Raw genomic sequence first — 15,134 nt, forward strand, 5'->3', positions numbered from 1 at the left:
TAAGTGTTGGTGGTGAAAGAATCCGATCGACCATCCCCTTCTCTCAATTTCTATTTTCTTAGGGTAAAGTGTTGGTAAATCCATCTTTTCCTTCCAGATTGTCGTTTTCCTTGCAGGTTGTCGTAAAATCACGAACATCTTGTTCAACTTTGTTCAGACCTAACTACAGAACCTTGTTGAATCGTCATGGTGAGAATACACCCAGAAACCTGAATTCGGACCAATTCTGACTTTTTTGGATTGAAATAGACTTTAAGCGCTTGAATTCAAAACAATGGAAATCGAGTGAGAATCGCACCTGCAAGTACACCAAAAACTACACCAATTTCATATTGTTGATGGATACAATAGTGATTTCTAGGGTTTAGAGAGGATCAGTTTTTCTTGAAGTAGGTTTCTTCTTACGATCCCACATCGGCCAAATGAAAGTTTGATTGGGGTCTTATAAGTCTAGGTTTACCCTCCTCTTTTAATCTAGCTTTTGGGTGTGAGTTCTACACTTGGGCTTATGGCATTATACGGGCCTAGTATGGGATAGGTTCATATCAATTGGTATCAAATCCATAACCCATCTTTCGAGGTGCCAACACTTGTAGTGGTGGCGTAGGAAGTGGTGACTTAGACCCGAAAAAAGGGGTACCAAAGTAGCCATGACCAAGAATGACTCGGAGTGGTGGCTTGGACCGAAAAGGGTGTGCCTGTTGGGTTTTAGATCAAAATTAGTTTCATAAACTTGAAATATATGGCAATGGAAGACTTTAATTTTGAAGTAACATAAACATTTTATACTCACTAATGATCTTCTTGCAAGTTATAGAAAGATTAAAACACCAACCAAAGAAGAGGTTAAGAAATAACAACCTTTGTAGTTCTTTGGTTCCTCTTGGGACGCTTGGAAGTTGATGAAGAATATGGAACCTTTGAGACACCAACAATGACTCAACTTGATGTAGATGCTATTCCAAAACTCTTAAACCCTTAAGCTTTAAGTTCATAACCAATATGAACTTAAAGAGAGCAAAATATATGCAAGTAATATTCAATAACTCAAAGCAAAGAAGAGAAGGAGAGTCTCCTAGAGAGCTCTCGGCCATGGAGAAGAGAAGAAGGAATGAGCACTCTTTCAAGAATGCAAGTCTCATATTTATATGCAAAAAGTGAAGGTATTAACCATTAGTACTTAGAATTTTAAGCATACTTGTCCCCATTGTCATAAGCATGTCTCCCATGCCTTTAAAGCATGATTAGACAAGTCATACACTTCTTCTTTTTATGCATATCTCGAAAATTGCATAAAGAAGAAGAAAGAAAGTCAAACTTTTATAAACTCTTTTATAAAATATAAACCGTGTCTTTTAGGAAAAAGACAAAAGGATTCAACTAGTCCAAAAGTTTGTACATGACTTATAAATCATACCATATGATATACATTAGGTTACTTGCTAATGGAATTTATTATTTCCATGAAATAAATAATTTCCAATTTAATTATAAGAGTTTTATTGAATATTTATTAAAATCAATTTCTAATAAATAATCAATTGTCTCAAGTTGTTGTTAGTGTGACCCATTAGTATCATATGTTATTTAGCAATATCACTTTAATATGACTCTTGATCATACTAGATCTTTCAATCTCCCACTTGCGCAAGACTCATATTAGACTGATATAGACAGTGGTGAACGTCTAGAAACATTTCACTGCCCCTAAGACCATACAACTGTTTGTGCCATTCTATCAACGCCCAATTCCCAAATATCTCAAAGCTACAATTGGTGTATAAGGTAAGTTTATCAGTTATCCATTTGCTACAAACATCATGTTGAACATGAGATTCGGGTCGTGATCAATCTCATTAGATGTTCAACTTTTGGTAAGGCACCTTAGATGTCTAACTCTCTACACATAAGAGGAACAAATCCCATCTTGACTACATAAGCCTTTTGTATAGTTCACACCATACCTGAAAATGGCTTTTATAACTGTCCGGTTAAGGAACAACATTTGACCATTATCAAAGCATAGTACTCCCTACACATAAGTCCCACTATGAATCTCAGGTGTTAAGGATACAAAGATAGTACCTTTTAATCAAGTATCATTCACGATAGCGATCCATGAGATGATCTTGATGCGGGTCAGTTCAATACTAGTTCTCTGACAAGTACCTATGAAACTTGGTTACAACCACTTGCATACTTTCATCTAGTGAGAGTCAATCAATCCAATTCATATTAGTCTTATTTCATAACTGCTCCTACAATTATAACCGACTATGAACCTTTAGAATAATAACATTATTCATGGATTAAACATGTTAACATAGAACACAACAAGTATTAATGTGATGACTGTATCCTAATATATCATAACATTATCTAATAGTTGTTGTTATAATGTTCCAATATCCAAATACTAAATCCAATTCAAAAACCCATTTCTATAATAATAAAGTCTTATAGCTGAAGTGTGACCATTCATACTTAACTCAAAAGAATGACTTTATCAATGGATCTGACAAATTTTAATTTTTGTGAATTCTGTGAATACTATCATCTCCATACTTAACTTTACTCTAAGTATAGTTAAATATCTTGGAGAATATGATCGGTATTTTTTCATGACATAGAGTCTTAGCTTGATTAGGTATACTCTCGAAGTCACAAAGATTTCTATGTGATCCTTGAATGACAGAAATCAACATAGTTTTTCAATGATCCATTCATCCAATCATATTTGAATTCAACTTCTAAAGTAGTGTATTCTTATTTTGTAGTGGATTGTGTCATTATGTTTTGCTTGGACGTCATTCCAACAAAACTTACTTTTCATTCCATAATGAAGTAAAAAATCCAATTATAATTCATAATTTTATATATATATATATATATATATATATATATATATATATATATATATATATATATATATATATATATATATATATCTGTTTAGAAATTAACATCTTGTGTAGCTCTTTCCATAAAGATCCTTTCTAAACTGATGGTCTCATATACATTCTCTTAGTTCTTCTAAAGTACTCTTAGAATTCTCTCTCTTAGTCATCCAGTGACTTAACCATGCATTCAATTAATATTGTATGACATGCTTACAGCATGATCAAATACCATGTCCTATGCATAATATGGCGTAAATAATGAATTCATTTGCCAAGCAAATAGAATATAGATCATTTTATTTAGTTCAAGCATATGAGCTATTTACTTTTGAGGCTAGCTCAAAATGGTGCCATATGACAATGCCAAGAATTCTCCAAAAGAATCTTGTGTCTTGATCCCTTTCAAGATATTGCCAATATATGTATAAGGACATGAAACTTTTAACATTCATTTTATCTATCCCTTATAGATTTTACATTCCAAGAATGTATCTTCTTCTTCCTAAGTCTTTCATTTTAGAAACACTTTCTGAGTCAAGGTGAAAACGAACTTGCTTAGTCAGAATGTGATTTCAAATGATTATGTATGTCTCATTCATACAAGATTAGGAATTTGACTATGCTCCCACTAGTTCTTAGTAAACACATATGTTCCATTCATTTTGATATAAAAACATACCTTATGGTTTTACATAAAATGATGATTGAAACATTGAGATGTTTGCTTTATATCCAAAAGTGGATCTCAAGCTCCTTCTAGCCTTGCTATAGGGATAAATTTTAATCAAGCCCATACTTGATTCTCATACATAGATTACATCTCATCTTCATGACTCTAAGTCATTTATCAGATTCAAGATCTGACGACATAGCATCTTGGTATTTGATGGATTTTCCAGAAACCATCAATAAAATCTCATCAATGAGAGATTCCACATTTCTCAAGTCATAGATGAATTCTACCATTAATGCGAACAATTTGTGTTTGTGGATAGCTATTATTCAATTTTAACAATCCTTGTTAAAACTAGTGCCAACTATTACTACATAAGTTTATGGTTCTTGAGCTTCTTTAAGTTCCATGTACCTCCCACTTGCTTTGTCATTAGAAGCTTGCATTCTACTAACTTAGCTTTCACAAGAATAAGAGGACCTATTCTTGGTGGGTTTACATATTACAATCTAAGCCACATTTAGAGTATTATACAAATATGTATTTAGTAGATTTTGGGTTTAGAAGCTTTAGTCCAACATCGGCTTCAAATCCATAAAACATTAAGTAAGATGAGGATAGAGCCTTTCCATACTTAATCTTATAAAATTTTTAATCTACTTATTAGTTGGCCTTTGTATCAAGATACAATTAATAGTGATTGAAGTATTATCCCAAAAAGATTAAAGGAGGATATTTCTACCGATTAGAAAGTAAATTATACCAAGTAAGATTTAATTCATCCTTTATTATCATTAAGGTCTTAGATGGTTCTTACTGGTTTGTATCTCAACTTTTTAAAACCTTCAACCAAGATTTCATAATTATGCTTTACCATGTAAAATATAATTAAAACTACTATAGTTGTTAATAAAGTTGATTTGGTATTTTGTGCTTAATCAGAGCATTGTTTATAGTGAACTAAGTATATCGAACCACATAAGATATACAAACTATAAATGTAAAGGGACTAAAACCCTCTGACAAAACGTTTTCATAAACGATACTTTTAATAAATTAAAATGATATATTTTTTTATAGAAGTATAAGTACACGCATGCATCGGTCTCGTATCATAGCTAAAATTTTACAAAAGTATTAAGGCAAGTTACGACACTACGATTAGGCCTCGGGGTATGTAAGCAGATCGAGAATAAATATAGCCTGATCAACTATATTTATCTTAGATGTGACCAACGTATGTCGAGGAATGGTCGTAGTGAGCAACAAGTCGAAAACTTACCAAACAAAATACTAGAATCAAACTTACAAATATGAAATACTATAGGAGTATTTTATAAAACCATAAGAACTATAATAATCGTGCGAACCTCGATATTTAGTTAAAATTAGGAATCGTCAAATAAATAAAAATTTTATTTATCAAAAATTACCTTTTATTCCCAAATTTTTATATAATTCTCTTGCCTCTATTTCTCGACTAGACAAAATGGCAGGATTTTACATTCCCGGGGATCCCTACTACCCTAACCAGGGTAATGGATGCTGGATTGAGGAGGACCCATAGGAAGATCCCGAAGAGATCCCCCAGGAAGAGCCAGAAGAGGATTCTGAAGAGGATCCTGAGGAAGACCTAGATGAGTAGTCAGAAGAGGAAGGAGATGGTGGGAGCACTGACTCGGAATCCGAGATCTACAATCCTCCCCGAGGAGTAGCAAATCCCCAAAGGAACTTCCAGGGCCCGGCGCCCCGCTGGGCTGTGGATCTGAAGCGATGGAGCAGGGAACAAGGGCAACGCCCACCCTACGGCATGACACGAGGCTTTTATAACCTCAGCAACGGGGGTTCGGCTGGAAGGGCACTCCCTGTCATGGTTCGTCGCATTGCCAACCAAGGCGAGCAAGCAAGAGTGAATGCCAGCCAACTCTTTGACATTGTGGCCACCGCTGCTGTCACTGCGGTACGTCTTCGTCGTCTGGACGAAGAACATGAGCGGACAATAGAGCACACCTTTTCCCTTCAGAAGGACATTACTGCTACTAGAGCCGAAGTAAGGGAATTCCGTAAGAACCAAGCCGCAATGGAGAGGCGCATCATCGAGGCTGAACGTCAAGTAGCCCGAGCTCAGACTTCCACAACCACATACCATGGTCCGCAGCATGCCACCCGCTCGGAGTAGAACGCGTACTTCTGGCGCTATGTATATATACTTATCTACTAAGTGTTGGTGTTACTCTTTCCTTTTTAAATGTAAACCCGACGGATTGTGAGTGCACAATTCGGGGGCCCGAATGCTGTCAAATTTTCCCTTTATCATTGATGTACCATAGACCCATGTAAGGTCAAATTTTCCTGATCGTTGTATCAAATATTAATATCAATGAGAATGACACGCATTTATTATTTCTTTGAGTATTCCATTAAGCTCTTAAAAATGCTAAGGAAATCATACACTTATTATTGTGAGTTTCCATTAACTTACAAATTTCAGTAATGTTCAGAACACAAAACATATAATACTAAGACTTTCCATAATCATTTCTGAAGACTTATCAAAAATTCGTCTCTTAACTTATGGCAGAATCATACCACCAAGAAGGAATCCTCGACGCTTCAATACTACAGGAGCACCAACACCACCTCCACCACTACCTCCATCGATGGATGCTGCTACTTTTCAGGCTACTGTAACAGCTGTCGTAACTACAGCAATGGCACAAATGAGTGACAACGGATCAGGAGGAGGAATAAATAGCTCTACAAATGGCCAAAACCAGGGTCGTTCCGAGGAATGTACTTATAAGGACTTCTCCAACAGCAAACCCATCCCCTTTAATGGAACTGGGGGAGTAATGGCTCTATCCCAATGGATAGAGAAAACGAAAGCCGTGTTTGAGATATGCTCATGCCCCGAAGAGAGCAAAGTAAAATTTGCCGCCTGTACTTTCTCCGAACGAGCCCTAATGTGGTGGAATGGCCACGTCAAGTCACTAACTCTGGTGGTGGCAAACTCCATGGGTTGGGAGAACCTGAAGCAAATGCTACTGCGAGAGTACTGCCTAAGGGGCGAGAACCAGAAGCTTGAACAGGAGCTTTGGGGATTGACTATGGTGGGCTCGGACATCACAACCTATACGAATAGGTTCAGTGATTTGACAATACTTTGCCCAGGGATGATGGCCCTAAAAAGAAAGAAGGTGGAAAGGTATGTTTGGGGGCTGTCGCCCCAGCTTCGAGGAAGTGTGCTAGCTTCCAAACCCACGACGTTCGACAGTGCCAAACAACTGGCACAGTCCCTCTTCGATCATGGGGTCTACCAAGATGTCACGACCGTCGTCCCGGAACCAACCAAAGGAAGCAACAACAATAACAGCAATGCCAACAACAACAACAAGAAGAAGTTTTGGAACAAGAGGAAAGGTCAAACTTCGCAAGAACCTTCAAAGAAGCAAATAGTGGCGGTCTATGCCGCTACTGCCCCCACTGCTGTCCCTGTTACCCCTACGCCGGTAAAACAATATGCTGGGAACCTACCAAAGTGCAAAAAATGCAATTACCATCACAACGGGAATTTCCGGGAGATGCACTGTAAAAACTGCGACAGGAAAGGGCACACTGCCCGTTTCTGTAAGGCACCGGTGCGTCCAATCACCCAAGTTCCTGGTACTGGAGTGAGCCAGGCATGTTATGGGTGTGGGGAAACTGGGCACTACAAGAGGGATTGCCCTAAGGCAAGGAATTCTAGCGGTGTAGGAAGAGTGCTGGCTATAGGGCAGAACGAGGCAATAGCCGATCCCACAGTGGTTACGGGTACATTTCTCCTTAACAACATTTATGCATGCATACTCTTTGACTGTGGTGCGGAGAGAAGTTTCGTGAGTCATAAATTCAAACACTTACTTAATCAAAAACCCCACGCACTTAATAAGATATTTACAGTAGAAATGGCAAACGGTAAAACTGAAAGCACAAACGATATGTACATAGGCTGCACGTTAGGTTTAAATGAACACTCGTTCCAAATCGATCTAATGCCGATCACTATTAGAAGCTTTGATGTCATCATCGGTATGGATTGGTTAAGCCTTCACCATGCCGATATACTTTGTCACGAAAGGGCCGTTCGCCTTAATCTGCTGTTGAGTTGAAAAACTCTTAGATCGATTAGATCTTCAACAGGTTAAACAATAAAATCAAATAAACACAAAGAACACAATATAGAATCAAATGATGTTTAATGATTCAAATGTAGTCACGCCTCAGCAGAGCTCGACTAAGAACTTCCACTGTAGAGGCGAGCTAGGGTTTGTAGTACAAAAGCAAATAATAACAATCAAAAGCACGCTCATAAAGGTTGCATGCATGCACCTTAAATACCAAACCCTAAACAAAAACAATCACGGTTGGACAGGCCCAAACCGGATAACAAAACTGGGCTAAGGATCGAGCCCATGACGCTACACTATTCGACCCAACAATCTCCCCCTTTGCGTCAAATGAGGCGAGAGATTATTTCGGTTGAGTAGCCTTCACCATCTTCACAACTTTGAACAGCCGAGGAATGATAGCAAGAAGTGTCTGCCGAAACTGAATATACAAGCGAAGCATATCAGTAAACAACTTCTTGTCGGCTGTAGAATTCTGATCACACCTGTGAATGATCTCCAAAATATGCTCGAAGCAAGCAGTGGAGAACAGGTGCTTATCACAAAGAGCAAAAAGGCATTTTTGATTTTCACCCCTAACGAACATCACGATATGAAATTTAGGGTCGATTTTACCCTTGACGATCACGTTCACATTGCCAGTTCTTCCAGTTGGTTTGATCGTTAGTCGCTTGTGAATGGCAGATGCGATTTCTTGATCCATTTTCGCTACTTCATGAATGTAGCAAACAAGCATTCGCTTGATATGGTCAATAATCGGCTGATACTCCTGAGGATTGGACAGCAGAATATTGTTGACGAGTATCCAGTCGTGAGGGTTAAGGTTCGGTAGATCAGCCAGGGAAAAATTATGAACCGAGCTGTCAGAGCCTCGGGTCACTTTAAACTTGACATTGACAAATTTTCCAGCTGAATAAGGCTTCAGTACCTTGACCGTAGTAATCTTCTGTGAGCTCCAGGTCAAGTATTGTGGCTGAGCTAACTCCAGATAAAATTCCAACAGATCCCGATCTACCTTCGGGTCCGGAGAGGGAATGACAGCAGTTGAGTTGAAGCAATGAAATATAAATACCTTTCGTGTGATTGGCATATCAAATTGAGCGTCCTTCGAGTTCTCAAGACCGAACGACATTACAGGTTCAAGCCAATGAGTACTCGGTTCATCTATAACATCTCTCTGGAGCGATTCAATGGTCCATTCTGGAAAAATGGACTTCTTTTTCTCCAAGAGCTCCTTTTCTTTTTGCTTCTCAATCTTTTTCTCAAGCTCCTTATCAGTGGGCTTGGTTGTCTGAAAAGGGTTAGAAGGATTTTCACCCAAGATATCTTCAAAATCATCATCATCTTGTTCATCATCTTCTCCAATCTTCTTCTTCTTTTTATCCCTTTTGCTGACCGAAGCTACATTATCCTTCAGTGCAGCTGTTGATTTGGGTTCGGGAGGAGGTTGAGTTTCATCCTTGCCAGCTTGAGTAACCTTTTCTCCCCCTTGTTTCGGTTTGACAGAAGTCACCGGAACACCCTCTATCCGACTCAAGATATCCAACGCAAGTCTGAGTTTTTCAGCTAAATGGCATCTAATGGATATAGTCAGAATAGAGTCATGAGCGTCAAGAAGGTGTAACAGAATGGAATGAACGTCACCCACGGAGCTTCGAATAACCTCTCTTTCAGACTTTAAATCATCAAGCTCTTTTGTGGCAGAGCGAAGCTTGATGTTTTGAATTTTCAGCTGAGAGGTTCGCTTGTCTAACTCATCCATAATCCGATTTTCAACGGCAAGTTCGGCTTCCAGCTGAGCAAACGCTCATTAACATTATTATGAAGCTTTTCGTTGGCAGCTTCAATGGCCAGGTGAGCGACTTCAAGATTAGTCCTTTCAGCTTCAAGAGAACGCTGGAGATTATCAACTGAAGCATTCACAGTCTGAGAGTTCTTTTGAGCGGCAGCTTGCAAAGAATCTAGGAATAGTTGAGCCTCAGAAATTAGTTTTTCGACTTTTGCGGTCGCTTCTGTGCATTCTTTCGTGGAGACCTCAACAGCAAGCGAGGCCTTCTGACATTGAGATGTAGAGGCATCGATAGCCTTTGCTGCGGCAGAGAGAGAGGCATCATGCTCTTGAACAACCGAAGAGAACAAGGCCTTGAGAGCAGTTTCAGAGTAAGCACCAGTGGAGGAGGAAGAAAGTAGCTGATCAAGCTTATCAGTAACAGCCTTGAGATGGCGCTTGGTAACTGGAGCATCGTCATCATCATCACTTTGGACATGGTATGGGCTGAATTAAGTGGAATCAAACTCCAAGTCCTCACCTCCAAGAACAGTGTTGGTTTCAGTGGATTGGGTAGGAGATGGTGGTTCGGTAGTAACTGGAGGTTCGATAGTGACTGGGGGTTCGGGTGCTGAAGAACGAGCCCCCGTATCAGATACGTTGGTTCGAACTCCAGTAGTGGTGGTAGTAGTAGCCTCAGAGAAGATGGTGGCAGAAATGGGAATGGTAGAGGATGGTTGAGATGTAATGACAGGAAAAATAGGAGGGATGGAGACAGGAACAGAGACAGGTGGAGGAGAAGGTGCTTGGGACCGAACAGGTACCTCTGGTGTAGGCGAGCGAGGCATGGTATCACCACGAACCGAACCCTCATCCTCTGAGCTTTCGCTGTTAGATTCACTGGGAAGAATTGTGGGTTGATTAGGAGGCACGTATTCTGAGTCAGAATCACTTGAGGATTGAAGAATGAGCCGGCGAGCGGGTTTCTTGCCGTTCTTCGGCTTAGGTTGAGCTGGTGCTGCCTTCTCAGACTTTCGCTTCCTATGGGTTTGAACTTTTGAAACTTGACCCCCCCCCCCCCCTTATCACCCTTTTTCACTTCTGGCTTCTTGCCTCTCTTTGCAGGTTTGTCTGCATCATCAATTGATTTCACCATGTCAGCAGTGAGTTCCCTTGGACCAGAGGAGGGAAGCTTCTTCTATTCTTGAATAAGCTTGCTTGAAGGAGGCACAAAAGCAGACATCGACTTAGGAATGGAACCAACAAAAAGAAACTTTGAGGGATGAGTAACAATAATGTTGGTAGTATGAAACGTAGCAATGGAAGAAAGCATTGAGTCCGCCATGATAGGAACATGGAAACGATCCATTGCCTACTAAGTGATAATAGTCCAGAAGCGAGCACAAGAGATCTCGGTGTGGCGAGAGGAAGATGATAAACTCTGAATAAGTTGAAGCCATAAAACCATTCCATAATCCAGATTAAGACCGTGATACACACCATAAAGCAGAGTCATGAAGGACTTGCTCGCACCGTCAGATCCAGCACTTCGTTCAGAAAGCCCTTTGAAGAGTAGAGTGAAGAGGCCATTCCATTGAGGAGGAAGGCAGGACTTTTTGAACTTTGTCACAGTGGTTAGGGTTTCAGTATACCCCATGTTGTAGAACATTGAGAAGAGCTGACCTGTGGTAATGGAATCGGGATTAACCATGGAGTCTTCAGATGCAAGCCCTAGAAGAGAGCATAAACGATTCCTCGAGATTGAGGCTTTCTGGTTAAGAATATCGAAGAAAATTTTGTCTGCCCCTTTGTCATACGTTGCAGAGGAATAGATTTGAGAGAGACAGGACATCGGAACAACTTCGACTGTGGTTAGGGCTTTGACGAGTGGGGAATATTTCAGGCATTCCACCACTTGATACATGTACGTATCGTAGAGGAAAGGTGAGAGATCGATCAGCAGGTTCTGATTGGGCTTGATTGCAAGAAGAGTGGAGCGTGCAGTAGTTTCCTGAACTGAGGAGGATTCTGCCATTGATGAAGCTTGACGAGGAAGAAGATGAACAGTGAGAAATTGATCGTCTGCTTTTGCTCTAGTGAATTGAAGTGTGGTAAGGAATAGTCGCACAAAAATTAGCCCTTATATACGATCTTGGAGAGAGAAATCGTAAGTGATGATTGCTGAAATCTTGGAAACGACTCCTGAAAAAGCGTGCTTTGACATCTTGCAACCCCGATAAAGTAGAGATGACGCATGATGACCAATTCAAATTCTGACGCCTTCCAAACTTATCCATAATTCAAACCGTCAAGCGTTTAAACTTCCTGCTGAGTCATCGGATGAATCTTCAATAAAATTGCTATTACCATAATGACTCAAAGACGTTACACCAACCCATCGCTTTTAATTTTGAAACCGTCTGCATGAACTCGTTAAGAACCGAACAATACCTTGTTGTGAATGTTGAATGTGTGTGCGTAAGAGTGTAAAAGATAAAGAAATAAAGCAAACTTTTTGTGGGAATTTGTGTTGTCAATTGAGACATTAAGCAGTGGATCCCGGGCACGAATCTCTTCCTTCAAAGTCAAGAGAGACTTTAAAGTGCTTGTGTGGATTCCCGTTGAATAACGATCAAGTACTTGTGAAGAAGGATTGAAAGACATCTTTTTAATTAAAGCTATTAAGGGTGGCTTTCGCTTCAATTCATGATTTCGATACTTGATATAAGACCGAAACAGAACGAAGTACTTGTGAGACCAATGTGGCTTGTTAAACAAGTAGGCAGGAAACATATTCAGTGACTTGTTGAAAATCGTTAACAGGAAATCTCATAAAAAAAACTGGATCCTTTTGGAAGAAAAAGTCTTGGTGAAAAACAATTTCATAAGGATCTCGCAAAAAGAAAATTGGAGATTTCATAAGGTGACAAATAATAGTTAGAACTTTGAAGAGTTCACCGTCAATTCATTATGGGAGTTGGATTTTGGGTTTCACTTAATTCGTGGTGGACGAAAGTAAGATCATTAACACAGAAATTGTGTAACCATAAACCTCAGTGGTTATTGCTAATAGTCTCAAGGGTTACAAAATGTGAATCGAACCGTGATGGAGAAAAATAAGGTGGGTAAGAGAACCGAATGTGCCTCTACCATAAAAGATTGACAAAGCAGAAAAACTCTTAACTCAGTTTGAGAAGAGTAAGGCAGCTCATGATTAGAGTAAATTTGACAGCCTGATTGGTGAGACAAGATTTGTATATATCAAGTCATTAAGGCTTTACTCAAAATCATTCGAGGCTTTGGTCAACATACAACAGCATGCTTCTAGGGACACTTAGCTAGTACATAGATTGAGATGATACCTGCCCCAGCTCCAACAGTGAGAGAAATTCTTGTATAGAAAGTAAGCAAGAAACGGAAATGAAAAGAAAAATATTTTTGGATTTTATGAAATATTCTGAAAAAGAATTAAAAACAGAAAGAAATATTTTTGGATTTTATGAAATATTAAAGAAAGGTATAAAGAAAGTTGCAAGAAAAGAGTATACATACTATACAACCGAAACCAAAAGAAAGAAATTAGAGGCTAAATGAGACCGGGGTAACCGAACCCGAAATGGACCGAGCGTTCGGTGCATTTCGGTTCCAAGAAGAACCGAACCCAAAATGGACCGAGCGTTCGCTCTATTTCGCTTCTAACTTTTATTGAGACATAGGGGATTTCGGTACAGATTCAGCTTCCATCATTCCTAAGCCATGCAAGATTTTATTAAAACTTGCTTCTGGCAAGGCCTTAGTGAAGATGTCAGACAATTGATCAGTGGTTCTTACAAAATGAATTTCAACGTTACCGTCTTCCACATGATCTTTGATAAAATGATACCTTAGTGCTATGTGTTTCGTCTTTGAGTGTTGCACTGGGTTGTGACAAATCCTAATTGCGCTTTCGGAATCACAATATAGTGGGATTTTCTTCATATTCAGGCCAAAGTCACGAAGTTGACTTTGTATCCAGATGACCTGAGATATGCATGATGCTGCGGCAATGTATTCTGCTTCAGCAGTGGAGAGAGATACACATGTTTGTTTCTTCGATTGCCAGCTTACGAGTTTGCCATCCAGAAATTGACATCCTCCAGTGGTACTTTTCCGGTCTAGTCCACATCCCCCAAGATCAGCATCTGAGAATGCTTGGACAAAGAACCCTGATTTGGCTGGGTACCACAACCCGAGAGAAGTACTTCTCTTTAAATACCGAAAGATGTTCTTTACTGCCAACAGATGAGGTTCGCGTGGATTTGCTTGAAACCTGGCACAATAACAAACAGAGAACATTATATATGGCCGACTAGCAGTGAGATACATTAGAGACCCTATCATCTGACGATAAAGGGTCATGTCAACAGCCGATTTGTCCAGAGAAGGTGTTAGCTTTGTGCCAAACGCCATAGGAACCTTCACTTTTGAATCTCCCAACATTCCAAACTTGGCAAGCAATGTCTTCGTGTAGGCCTCTTGATTAATGAAAATGCCTTCATTTCCCTGTCTTATATTCAAACCAAGGAAAAAGTTAATAGGACCCATTGAGCTCATTTCAAATTTAGTTTCCATCAGCTTCCTAAATTCAGCAGTTAAGCTAGGATTTGTGGAGCCGAAGATGATGTCATCAACGTAAATTTGAACGATCATAAGGTGGTCACCCTCTTTCTTGCGAAAGAAGGTTGGGTTAACCGAACCTTGTTTAAATTTAGACATTTCCAAAAATCTAGTTAGAGTTTCATACCAGGCCCTTGGAGCTTGTTTGATACCATAGACCGCCTTGTCCAGATGTAGCAGTGATCTGGATATTTTTCGTTCACAAAGCTCGGTGGTTGCTCTACATACATAATTTCTTCCAGTTCTCCGTTTAAGAAGGCACACTTTACGTCCATTTGGAAGACTTCAAAGTTTTTGTGTGCAGCATAGGCGAGAAAAATGCGAACCGATTCTAGCCTTGCTACTGGAGCGAAGGTCTCTTCATAATCTATGCCTTCTTCTTGACAGTAGCCTTTCACAACCAACCTCGCCTTGTTGCGTATCACATTCCCTTCCTTATCCATCTTATTCCTGAACACCCATTTTAATCCAACCACAGAAGCATCCCTTGGTGTTGGAATCAGTCTCCACACTTTATTTCGTTCGAATTCATGTAGTTCGTCCTGCATTGCCTGTACCCAATCAGAATGATCAAGTGCAGTCTTGACTGTTTTCAGTTCGACTTTGGAGACGAAAGAATTAAACATGCAAAATTCTACTTTAGAGAAGAGTGCTGTTTGTTTCTCTTTTAATTGAGATCGTGTGAGAACTTTTTCTGTGGAATCACCAATAACTTGTGATTGGGGATGATCTTTGGTCCATTTGATGAGTGGAGGATAATTAGGATCGAATGAAGGATCCAGTTCAGCGTTCACTTCTACTTCAAACTCCGACTGAGTGTCATCATCGTTAATGTTCACATTCTCCCCCTCGAGCGATGATACTTCCTCTGTTGCAGGATTAGAATCTTTCACTTCGAAAGATGAGACTTCCTCAGTTTCAGGATTAGAATCTCTCCTTTCGAAAGATGATACCTCCTCAACTTCAGGCTC

Source organism: Lactuca virosa, chromosome 2 (genome assembly GCF_052849685.1).
Source record: "Lactuca virosa cultivar CGN04683 chromosome 2, Lactuca_virosa_CGN04683_v6, whole genome shotgun sequence".
Lineage (NCBI taxonomy): Eukaryota > Viridiplantae > Streptophyta > Magnoliopsida > Asterales > Asteraceae > Lactuca > Lactuca virosa.